A 12,769-nucleotide genomic window follows, 5' to 3' on the forward strand; every position below is an offset into this window, starting at 1 on the left:
AGCAAACAAAACCTAAAGTGAGTAGATGGAGAGAAATCATAAAGATCAGAGCAGAAATAAATGAAATAGAGACAAAGAAAACAATAACAAAAATCAATAAAACTAAAAGCTGGTTCTTTGAGAAGGTAAATAAAATTGATCAATCTCTATGAAGACTCCTCAAGAAAAAGAGGGAGAGGACTCAAATCAATAAAATCAGAACTGAAACAGGACAAGTTACAACAGACACTGAAGAAATAAAAAGCACCATAAGAGACTACTACAAGCAACTATATGCTAATAAAATGAACAACCTGGATGAAATGGATAGATTTTTAGAAAGGTATAACCTTCCAAGACTGAATCAGGAAGAAACAGAAAATATGAACAAACCAATCACAAGTAATGAAATTGAAACTCTGATTAAAAATCTCCCAAAAAACAAAAGTCCAGGACCAGAGGGATTCACAGGTGAATTTTATCAAACATTTTGAGAAGAGCTAACACCCATCCTTCTCAAACTCTTCCAAAACATTGCAGAGGAAGGAACACTTCCAAACTCATTTTATGAAGCCAACATCACCCTGATACCAAAACCAGACAAAGATACTACAAAATAAAATTACAGACCAATATCACTGATGAATTTAGATGCAAAAATCCTCAACAGAATACTAGCCAACAGAATCCAACAACACATTAAAAGGAACATGCACCATGATCTAGTGGGATTTATCCCTGGAATGCAAGGATTCTTCAGTACATGCAAATCATTCAATGTGATACACCATATTAATAAATTGAAGGATAAAAACCACATGATCATCACAATAGATGCAGAAAAAGCTTATGACAAAATTCAACACCATTTATGATAAAAACTCTCCAGAAGGTGGGCATAGAGGGAACCTACCTCAACATAATAAAGGCCATATACGACAAACCCACAGCAAACATCATTCTCAATGGTGAAAAACAGAAAGCATTCCCTATAAGATCAGGAACAAGACACAGATGTCTGCTCTTGCCACTACTATTCAACATAGTTTTGGAAGTCCTTTGCAAAGCAATCAGAGAAGAAAAAGAAATCAAAGGAATCCAAATTGGAAAAGAAGAAGTAAAACTGTGACTGTTCGCAGATGACATGATACTATACATAGAAAGTCCTAAAGATGGCACCAGAAAACTACTTGAGCTAATCAATGAATTTGGTAAAGTTGCAGGATACAAAATTAACACACAGAAGTCTCTTGCATTTCTATACACCAACAATGAAAGATCAGAAAGATAAATTAAGGAAACAATCCTATTCACCTTTGCAACAAAAAGAATAAAATACCTAGGAATAAACCTAACCAAGGAGGTAAAAGACCTGTACTCAGAAAACTATAAGACACTAATGAAAGAAATCAAAGAAGACACAAACAGATGGAGGGACATACCATGTTCTTGGATTGGAAGAATCAACATTGTGAAAATGACTATAGTACCCAAAGCAACTTACAGATTCAGTGCAATCACTATCAAATTACCAATGACATTTTTCAAAGAACTAAAACAAGAAATTTTACGATTTGTATGGAAACGCGAAAGACCCTCAATAGCCAAAGCAATCTTGAGAAGGAAAGACGGAGCTGGTGGAATCAGGCTTCCCGACTTCAGGCTATACTACAAGCCTGCAGTGATCAAGACAGTATGGTACTGGCACAAAAACAGAAATATACATCAATGGAACAGGATAGAAAGCCCAGAGATAAATTATGGTCAGCTAATCTATGACAAAGGAGGCAAGCATATACAGTGGAGAAAAGGCAGCCTCTTCAATAAGTGGTGCTGGGAAAACTGGACAGCTACATGGAAAAAAATGAAATTAGAACACTCCTGAACACTATACACAAAAATAAACTCAAAATGTATTAAAGATCTAAGTGTAAGGCCAGACACTATAAAACTCCTAGAGGAAAACATAGGAAGAACACTCTTCGATGTAAATCACAGCAAGATCTTTTTTGATCCACCCCCTAGAGTAATGGAAATAAAAACAGCAATAAATAAGTGGCACCTAATGAATCTTAAAAGCTTCTGCACAGCAAAGGAAAGTATAAGCAAGATGAAAAGACAACCTTCAGAATCGGAGAAAATATTTGCAAACAAATCAACAGAGAAAGGATTAATCTCCAAAATATATTAACAGTTCATCCAGCTCAATATCAAAAAAACAAACAACCCAATCAAAAAATGGGTAGAAGACCTAAATAGGCATTTCTCCCAAGAAGGCATACGGATGGCCAGGAGGCACATGAAAAGGTGCTCAGCATCACTAATTAGTATAGAAATGCAAATCAAAACTACAATGAGGTATCACCTCACACCAGTCAGAATGTGCATCATCAGAAAATCTACTAACAGTAAATGCTGGAGAGGGTGTGGAGAAAAGGGAATGCTCTTGCACTGTTGGTGGAAATGTAAATTGATACAGCCACTATGGAGAACGGTATGGATGTTCCTTGCAAAACTAAAAATAGAACCATGATATGACCTATCAATCCCACTGCTGGGCATATACCCAGAGAATAGCATAATTCAAAAAGACACATGCCTGTTCATTGCAGCACTATTTACAATAGCCAGGACGTGGAAGCAACCTAAATGTCCATCAATAGATGAATGGATAAAAAAGATGTGGTTCATATATACAGTGGAATATTACTCAATTGTAAAAAGCAGTGAATATTTATAGAGACATGGATGGACCTAGAGACTGTCATCCAGAGTGAAGTGAGTCAGAAAGAGAAAAACATATATCGTATATTAACACATATATGGTACAAATGAACCCATTTTCAAGGCAGAAACAGAGACACAGATGTAGAGAACAAACATATGGACACCAATTGGGGAAAGCAGGGAGGGTTGGGGGGAGTGAATTGGGAGATTGGGATACCAAATTGTACACTCTAAATATATGCAGTTTATTGTCTGTTAACTGTATCTCAATAAAAGTTCTTAAAAAAAGTAAAATAAGATAAAAAGACTAATTTATGTTTTGTTATATTTTACATATTGTAAAATGTATAATATAGTTTTGTATAGTATTTTGCTTCCAAATATATATGAAAGCGAAACTGTCATACCCTTGCTCCTAACCCTGCTTTTTCAAATTAAAATTTTATGTCATTGCTTTGTTCCTGCCTAAGGTTACTAATAAATTTTTAGCAAATAAAATACACATAGATTGAATATAGATAAATCTAATAAGCTGTAAATCAAATCAAATAAATTGTGTACAAATAAAATTGTTTACACACACACCAGAGAACACAAACATACGATGGAGAATGTAAAAGTTATCCAAAAAATATTTCATGAAAAAATTTTCTTGAATATTAGTATTTACAAAAGTGTAAAATTCTCATTTTCCCCTAATATCACTATTTTATACCTCTTTTGAATGAACAAATTCATTCGAATGAACTTGTTCCTCCTCCCCCTCCCCCTCTGCCTCTCCTTCCCCATTCCCCTTTCACCTCCCCCTCCCCTTGCTCTTTATGCCTCTTTTGAATGAACAAATTTAGCAGGAAAGTAAAGTCATAAAACTTTTGTGGTATTCAATATCTTTAGTTTTATTATAATTTTCACCTAGAAAATAAGAATTTCACCATGGAGTATATGGTCTCCATAACAAAGACAAATGTGAACTACTCAAATGTTCATATTAAATGCTATTTAATTTTTTTATATACTGAAAAAACTGAATGTAGAAATTTTGAAGTTATCTCCACTTTTTAGGATATTTTAACACCACTAGTAATTCAAGTCACTTCAGAACTCTTACTTGTCTTTCTCTGTTTGAGTTTTTCCACTATGCATAATATTCTCTAGGTCCATCCATGTAGCTGCAAGTGTCAATATTTCATTCTTTCTATGGCTGAGCTATATAGAATATATATAGAATATTCTATATATATAATATATATATATATATATATATATATATATATATATATATATATATATACATACCACATTTTTTTAATCCACTCATCTGTTGATGGGCACTTGGGTTGCTTCCACGTCTTGGCTATTGTAAATAGAGTTGTTATGCACATTGAGTGCATGTATCTTTTTGAACTAGTGTTTTTTTTTTTTTTTTCTAGATATATACCCAGGTGTGGAATTGCTGGATCATATGGTAGTTCTATCTTTACTTTTTAAAGGAACTTCCATACTATTTTCCACAATGGCTTCACCAATATACATTCCCACAAACTGTACAAGGGTTCCCTCTTCCCCATATCCTCTCCACCATTTGTTACTTGTTGGCTTTTTGATGGTGGCAGCCATTTTAACAGGTGTGAGGTGATATTTGATTGTGGTTTTGATTTGCATTTCTCTAACAATTACTGATGTTGATCATCTTTTCATGTGCCCGTTAGCCATCTATATGTCTTCTTTGGAGAAATGTCTATTCAGATCTTCTACTCATTTTTGATTGGATTATTTATCTTTTTTAATATGTAAGTCCCCTGCATATGAACCTTCAAGCTGTGAACTTTCAAAGATGCGAACGTGCATTTGCATGTCCAATCAGGTAAATTAGTTCATGTGACTGGCATAGATTGTCACATGTGTGCATCCTCTTCAAGTGGTTGTACTTTTGTGTAGTTTACTGCACAGTATTGTATAGAGTACAGTAGTACAGTATCTTTATTTCAAGCCCAGAATGTCCAGAAGCAAGAGTAAAAGCAGCGGTGTTATGGCTGGTACTGTGCTGTACTGTAAGATTAAAAATATTTTCTTTCTTTTTGTGTTTGTTTTTTTATGTATTATTTGTGTGAAAAATATTATAAATCTATTATAGTGCAGTACTATATAGCCAATTGTGTTAGTTACCTAGGCTAACTTTGTTGGACTTAGGAACAAATTGTACTTACAAACGCGCTCTCAGAACAGAACTCAGTTTGTACGTAGGGGACTTGCTGATTTTTTTATGAGATGTTTGTATGTTTTGGATAGTAACTCATTTTCAGTCACATCATTTGCAAATATTTTCTCCCTTTTCATATTGTAAAGGTTTTTTCCTTTTGTTGATGAATTCTTTTGCTATGCAAAAAGTTTTTAACTTTAATTAGATCCCATTTATTTAATTTTACTTTCATTTCTTTTGCCTTAGGAGACTGATTCAAGAAAATATTGCTGTGATTTATGTCAAAAAGTGTTCTGCTTATGTTCACTCATAATGGTTTCAGGTCTTACATTTAGGGCTTTAAAGCACTTTGAGTTTATTTTTGTATATGGTGTGAGGGAATGTTCTAATCTCACCATTTTACAGTCTTGATATATCTTATCATGCCACAATAGGAAACAATGTATGAATGTATCTACTAAGGATGACACAGCTTTCACTGACTCATGTTTGTTTATATTGTAATAACATCTTCCATCGTAATATTTACGTTCACTGCTGTATTTTCAAATTTCCAATGCTGAACATTAATGCCACGTTTATTTGAAGTATGTGCAAACATTATTGTTTAGCATGCATCCTAGAAATATTTTTAGGGATAAGCAATGGATATTGGATAGATGTGCACAAAATTACCTAACCAAACTCTTTCTTCAAGCTGTTCATGAACTTTTGAAGAGAGAACATTGCTTACCCAGAGTTACTAACAAACAATAATATAAATCATTATCTCATGAAGTCTTAATTTAAAAATTTTACACTGATTAGCAGAGGCAGTAATTATTAAGGTATACTGGGAGGAATTATCAGGATATTTTTCAGCCCACATTTTCTAACTATAACAAATTGCTTTCCTTTGACTTGTGTCTTTTCAGTTATAGAAGAGTCTTTACCGGTACTATGATTGACAGTATATAATGATCTAAATGGAAACTAGGGTCTTTGGCATGAAGTCATCATCTCAGTACTGTAGAACACATAAATCTCTAATAAGATTTTGATGAAAATTGTTGTTGAGCTGAATTGACTCTTTAATATATGTTTGTTTCCTTCTGCTTCATATGTTTATTATTCATAGTCATCTTAAAATTTGTGATGTTTAATGCACTGAAGTATTAGCCTGAGCAAATAATTGGAAATATTTTAATTCATATTGACTATAAATCTCTTTGGGATAATCTGAGAATAAAAACACTGCAACAAAAAAGTAGAATTTGAAAACTCAGTTGCAAACATAATATACAGAAAACTACATTTATTTTCTCAGCTTTGATGATGGATATTTTTGTAAATTGATTTTATTTATATCATAGTCAAATTATATATGATTTCAAGGATTTTTCCACTTTTCCAAATACTTCCCTTTTCAAAGCAGTTGGCATTATTAACTGTAATAATTATCCTTCTTGCTAACTAGGAAAGAAAATCTTCTAATAGAACAAAAAGAAAATAAATACTAAAATATCTATGATTCTCCTCTCTTTTTCTCATTTTTGTTCATTAATGAAATATGGGCAAGCAATACAAATATCTTAAGTATTCCATTTTAATTATAAATATAGAGATGATCTGAATTGAATTCATGTCATTTTTATCCACAAGCATGCCTTAGAGTGTAATTATTATGCAATAAATTGTTGTGATCTTAACATACAAAATACAGATTTTAGGTTTTCAAATTTTTTTTAGCAGATCTGATTTTGTGATACTCTGTCAAAGTGTGTCTTACACATTTCAATGTAAGTTATTCTAATTTTCAAAAGCCAAAAAGCAAACATAGGCAGTCATACTCTTAAGCTATCATATTGTTTTAACAGGAATATTTGTTATAACTGCTTAAAGTAGTATGGGTATAACTTCAGGAAGTGTATCATTTCCCGTAGATAATTTGCCACCAATATGGGTAATTTACCTATGTCTTCATGTCACTAATTCTTGACTTCTGAAGCATATTTTTAAATATAAGCATAGATGATCATCAGTCTCCGTTAACAATGCTCTTTATCTAATAAAAATATATGTAACACTTCAAAATACAACTCTTCAAAAACCAATGGTGAGAAAATAATCAGTTATTGGATTATGTATTGTCTTAGTCAGCTTGGGCTGCTATACAAAATACCACAGACTGGGTGGCATTTATTTTCTCACACTTCTGAGATCAGGATGCCAGCGTGGTTGGGTTCCGGGAAAGCCCTCTTCCTGGCTTGCAGAGGAATGTCTTCGTGCTATGTGCTCCCCTGACCATTCCTTAATGCAGTCATTTAGTGTGAGAGAGAGAGAGAGGGAGAGGGAGCTCTATCTCTTCTTCTGCTTATAAGGGCACTAATCTGATCATGAGGACTCTACCCTCATGACCTAATCTAAATCTAATTACCTCGCAATATCATTAAATTGGGTACTAGCCTCAATATATGATTTTGGACAGATACACATAATCACTCCACAATGCATGTTTTAAAGAGACGGCATATTTCTGAGTAATACTTAAGTATATGTTCAATTATGCTTATTAAATATCACTATTAGGGTAGGATGGATGTACAATAGTTCTTTTATTCCTGCAGATCACAGTCTAGCAAGGACAAAAGGAGTACAAAAGCAAAAATGATAATATGAAATATATAAAATAATGAAGACCTTTAGAAAAGCAACAAGATAATACGAAGGGAAAAATCCTTAATGCTGATGCAGAGGTTAGGGTAGGCCCATGAAGAAAGTGATATTTGAGCTGAATCTTGAACATAGTGAGAGAACATTCCAAGAAGAGGGCACTGCATTTACATGCCAGTTTTTAAAGTATAAAATTATTGCAGTGGAAGCAGCTTGAGATGGGGAAGAGGAGATATTCATATGAAAATTTTTATTTGAATGTATTAGGCTTGAAATGCATATGATACCAAAGAGGAGTCATAAATTAAGCAGTTTTATATCAAAGTCTGCACCTGAGAGTAGTGTTCATGGCTGGATATATGAAATTGGTAGATATAGACAGTATTGAAAGTCACAGGAAGAAATTTTAGACCAGGGATTGGCCAACTTCATGTTAAAGGCCAGGTAATAAATATTTTAGAATTTAAAGACCATATAGGACTTCCTAGGTGGTGCAGTGGTTAAGAATCCACCTGCCAATGCAGGGGACACAGGTTGGAGCCCTGCTCTGTGAAGATTCCACATGCCACGGAGCAACTAAGCCCATGCGCCACAACCTATTGAGCCTGTGCTCTAGAGCCCATGAGCCACAGCTATTGAGCCCATGTGCTGCAACTATTGAAGCCCATGCACCTAGAGCCCGTGCTCCACAACAAGAAAAGCCACTACAATGAGAAGCCCGTGCACCATGATGAAGAGTAGCCCCCGCTCTCAGCAACTAGAGAAAGCCCATGTACAGCAACGAAGACCCAATGCAGCCAATAAATAAATTAAATAAATTAATAAATTTATTAAAAAAAATAAAGACCATACAGTCTCTGTCACAATTACTCAAATTGGCCTTTGTGGCATAATAACAGTGGAATATGACATAAATTAGTGGGCATGGCTGTGTTCCAACAAAATTTTATTTATAATTTATAAATTTATAAAATTTTATTTTGGTCAGAGGATCAAATGTGGCTCACGTGCCATAGTTTGTTGATATCTGTTTTAGACTAAAGCTGTCTTAGTAAATCTAATGACAACACATTATTTGTCACATGGACTGTTATTCTAGTTTTCTAACTTATTTATCTGACTTCAACTTTACGTCCTTACACTTAGCCTATGTGTGAAGCAAATATGGCTCACGCTCCAGATCCACCCCATCCCTCTCTGCATATTGGAAGCAGTAAAGGAACATTTTAGGATGGGGGGAGGCTGATTTTGTTTTTAGACAGAAGACAAAAATAAATGCAGAGGGAAATTTTAGACATACAAAAGACAAAATATGTATAATTGCTAGATCAAACTCCTGGGAGGTAGGTAGGTATATCAGTCAGGAATCTCTATATTACATAACAAGAAGTCCAAGTTAAATGAATTCAAGCCAAATCTTTAAAAATATAAAAGAAAGAAATATTTTGATTCACAATTTCTAGTTAGGAAAGAAGCTGAGATTTTTCCAAGTAAGAAAATGGAAGAGTGATGCTAAAGAAGATTGCGGAATTTTTGCAAAAAAATGGGACTGAACTATAAATAGAAAAAGGATCTGGTATAGAAGAACTAAGACAGTTTCATATTGGCTTATACCCTACCAATATCCATTGGAACAGCTGTAGTAGTTGTTAAATATTAAAATATTTTCACACTCTTGGTAAAGAAAAAAAAAACTACTGCCTCTCCCAGACTGTCAATTTCCTTTGTTGCTAAAACCTCCCTACGTTATCTGTAGGAATCTCCGCACTAGCCATCAATTCAAGGTTTACTGTGAAACAGGGAGCCTGTAGGCCCTCAACTCTAGCCCTCAGTCCTGTGCCATTTTGACAAATTCATATTGTATTGAAATTTTAAATGTTTGAATACCATTCCTTATTCTACTAAAGCAAGAAGCAATGATGCAAAGTCTAAAGTTGGCTGTGACACAAGTTCATTAACCATGTCACCTGGGGACCATGACTCATAAAACAAAGGCCAAATTATAAAAATGAATTAATGAAAATAAGGCCATTTAGATAGAGACCAGAAATGCTGGGATCATAGAGATTAAAAGAAATCTAGGTGAGAAGTAGTGTAAAACGTGTGTGAGGATATAGACAGTTTTAAGGTTATGGCCTGGGATCACCAATTCTTTCAACTCTTGTTGGGTTACTGATCAATATGGCACCGGAGAAACGGGATGCTAAGCAAATGTATTGAATCTGTTGATATCTATTAAATGCTTTTTACCTGCTGAATATCAAATAACCAATATGTTTTCCCCTTTTCCACAAACCTCAGGGCCCCACAGGCAGATAGGATACTTTTCTTAAAATTACAAAAAGACACTCCAGAAGGAACAAAACCCCAGAATCATCCTCATCTAGAAAACCTAGAGGAAGGGCCCCCTTTTTCTCAGCTGGACCCCCAAGCTGTCTGGGTATTTCCACACAGGATCCAACTACACATTTATACACAGTGACTCTAACGAGTCCCCATTTTATTCATGGCATTCGGAGTTTGACTGAGTTGATTACATTAATTGGTTATCTTGGCATGAAATAACCCAGCCTGTGTAAAAAGGTTTTATCTGAGCAACTGTGGAGAAGCCAGGACACAATTCACAATCTTTACATATAACATTTTGCTAAGTACATAAAATTACTCATCTCATCCTCATTTGTGTTGTTCTGTTCTTAGTTTCATTCTCAAGATAAATGTGTGAGATTGAATCCACAGGCTTTAGACTTTAGGTAGAGAGGTTTCAAACTTATTTGAAAGTTAAAAACCTTTCACTGTATCATTTCTCCCTCATGGTAGTTCTGAACTCTTATGTAGACTTTTTTCCTGTGCTCATATACATTGCTTTCATAAATCTTCTAGACCATAATCACACTTCATCTTGTTCATACTGTCTGCCCTTTACTGTAAACTTCTTTCCTCCAAAAGTTAACTAAGTTTTCATATCTATACACAATACAAGCAAAATGAATAATTTATAAGTTTGGATTGCCTGAGATTAGAGCTATTATAGGCAGTCATTGCAATCTTGAAATTATTAGGGAAAAAATGGATTTTATTCTTCAAATAGGCCAGGGCCTGGCTTTGGAAATGTATTCTTAGATCTCAAAGACCCTGTGAAGGTGCAATACATCACAAAGGAAATGACTCTCTGGTGTTCTATTCAATATATCACTGGTACAATGATTCTTTAATAATGTATTGCCAAGTGTCACATATCAAGAGAACACTGGGGAGCAAAGAAGTCACTTTATTTATTTATTAGTGCTGTGTGTCATTGTAGAGTCACCAGCTGATGCTCAGGGTCATGAACCCAGATAGGAGATTCTACACCGTTGTTATTATGATAAGCAATATCCTTAATACCAAGTTCAACATAATTAAGCTTGCCTTGATGATTCTCAAAGAGTAATTGTGATAATTTTGATGGAGAGGCAAACATTGCTTATGTTGCCAAGTACTAAGTAGAAATTTTAATATAAATGTTATTTTAATAATTTATAGCTGTTATTTAGAATCTATTCACACATTTATGAAGTGTGACTTATTTCTTAATGATTTGGTTGATATGCTTATTTCTTTGATTGAGGATATTTTATATGCTGTATAAATGATACATTTTTATCAAACTGCTACCTCTCTCTCTCCTATCTAAAAATATCATGTATCTTTTCTCTTAAGTTTGAGAATACAAAGCCTATGCAGTAAAATTGTCCTTTGGAAAAGACTCATTTAATTAATTTATATTATTTGCGCAACAGCTTTCCTCTATGTAGTTATTTATTTACATTATTTCTACATCACTCTTTCCAAAGGACCAGTTTCATCCAATGTAATCCTATAAAAATCTGCCTTAGAGAGTAAAGAAGAAACTACCATATTTCAGTGTTTCACTGAGAGGATATTTTATGATATTTTTGTTGCCTCATCCTGAGAGCAATATAATTATTCCTGTTTCATCACATGAGTGCTTGGAGAAGATATATATTCTCAAAAAATAATTTAAAGAAAAAAATCACTCAAATAAATAATATTGATTTTTGAAAAGCAAGAAACATTCATTGTTCTAAGACCAGAATTCTTCATGATACTATGTCTACCCTGACATTAAACAAGTACATTTTAAAATTATTACTGGAACTACTAAGAAAGTTTTGTAAAATCACAGGATAAAAGATTGATATATAAAAGTCAATTATGTTTCTTTTGTTAGCAACAAAAGTTGGAAATTAAAATCTAAAAACATGTTTTAAAATATCAAACATTATAAATTAATTTATATATTATAAGTTTAACAAAATACATATACCCTGGTAAACTAAAAAGCATAAAACCTCTCTGAGTGAAATTAAAGACCCAAATGCAAAGATATACTACATTCATAGATGTGAAGACTCAAAGTTATTAAGATGTTAATCCTATCAAAATGGTTTGTAAATCCATGTCAATCACAATTCCAGAATTCTATTATTGTAGAAATTTACAAGATGAATCTAAAATGTCTATAGATCCTCAGGAACTAGCCTAGCTAAAACAATTTTGAAAAGAAATAGCCAAGTGTAGTCTGATTTCGAGACTTACAAAAAGTTACAGTAATCCACACAGTTGGTTTTGGTGTATGTTTAAAAACATATATCACTGGACCAGAAAAGAGGGTCCAGAGATAGACCCAGGTATATATTGTCACTTCATATTTTTTACAAATCTGCAAGAGAAACAAATTAATCAATAAATGGTTGTGAATCATTTGAAAAACATTATTTTATTCCATGCACAAAACCTAAACAGATATGGATCATAGATCTAAATCTAAGTAACTAAAAACATAAAACTGTTAGAAAAAAGAATGTTTTTCCTAATTGAGGTACGAAAAGTCTTCTTAGAAAAGTATAGAATGAAGAAATCACCAGAAAAACAATTCATACATAGCAACTGCATTAATTTCTTTTAAAACTGTTTTTAAAATGATAACATTTTAAAGAGTAAAATATGTCACATACGTAGATTGTATTTGCCAAACATATATCCGGTAAATGACTGCTTCCAGAATATATACTGAAAATACATCTCAATACTACTAAACAGTCACAAACCTGATTATAAAAGTGACTAAATATTTCATTTTTCTCTTTACCAAAGAATATTTTCAGATGGCAAGAAGCATGTGGAAATTTGCACAGCTTTATTTGT

This window comes from Hippopotamus amphibius, chromosome 5 (assembly GCF_030028045.1).
Source record: "Hippopotamus amphibius kiboko isolate mHipAmp2 chromosome 5, mHipAmp2.hap2, whole genome shotgun sequence".
Lineage (NCBI taxonomy): Eukaryota > Metazoa > Chordata > Mammalia > Artiodactyla > Hippopotamidae > Hippopotamus > Hippopotamus amphibius.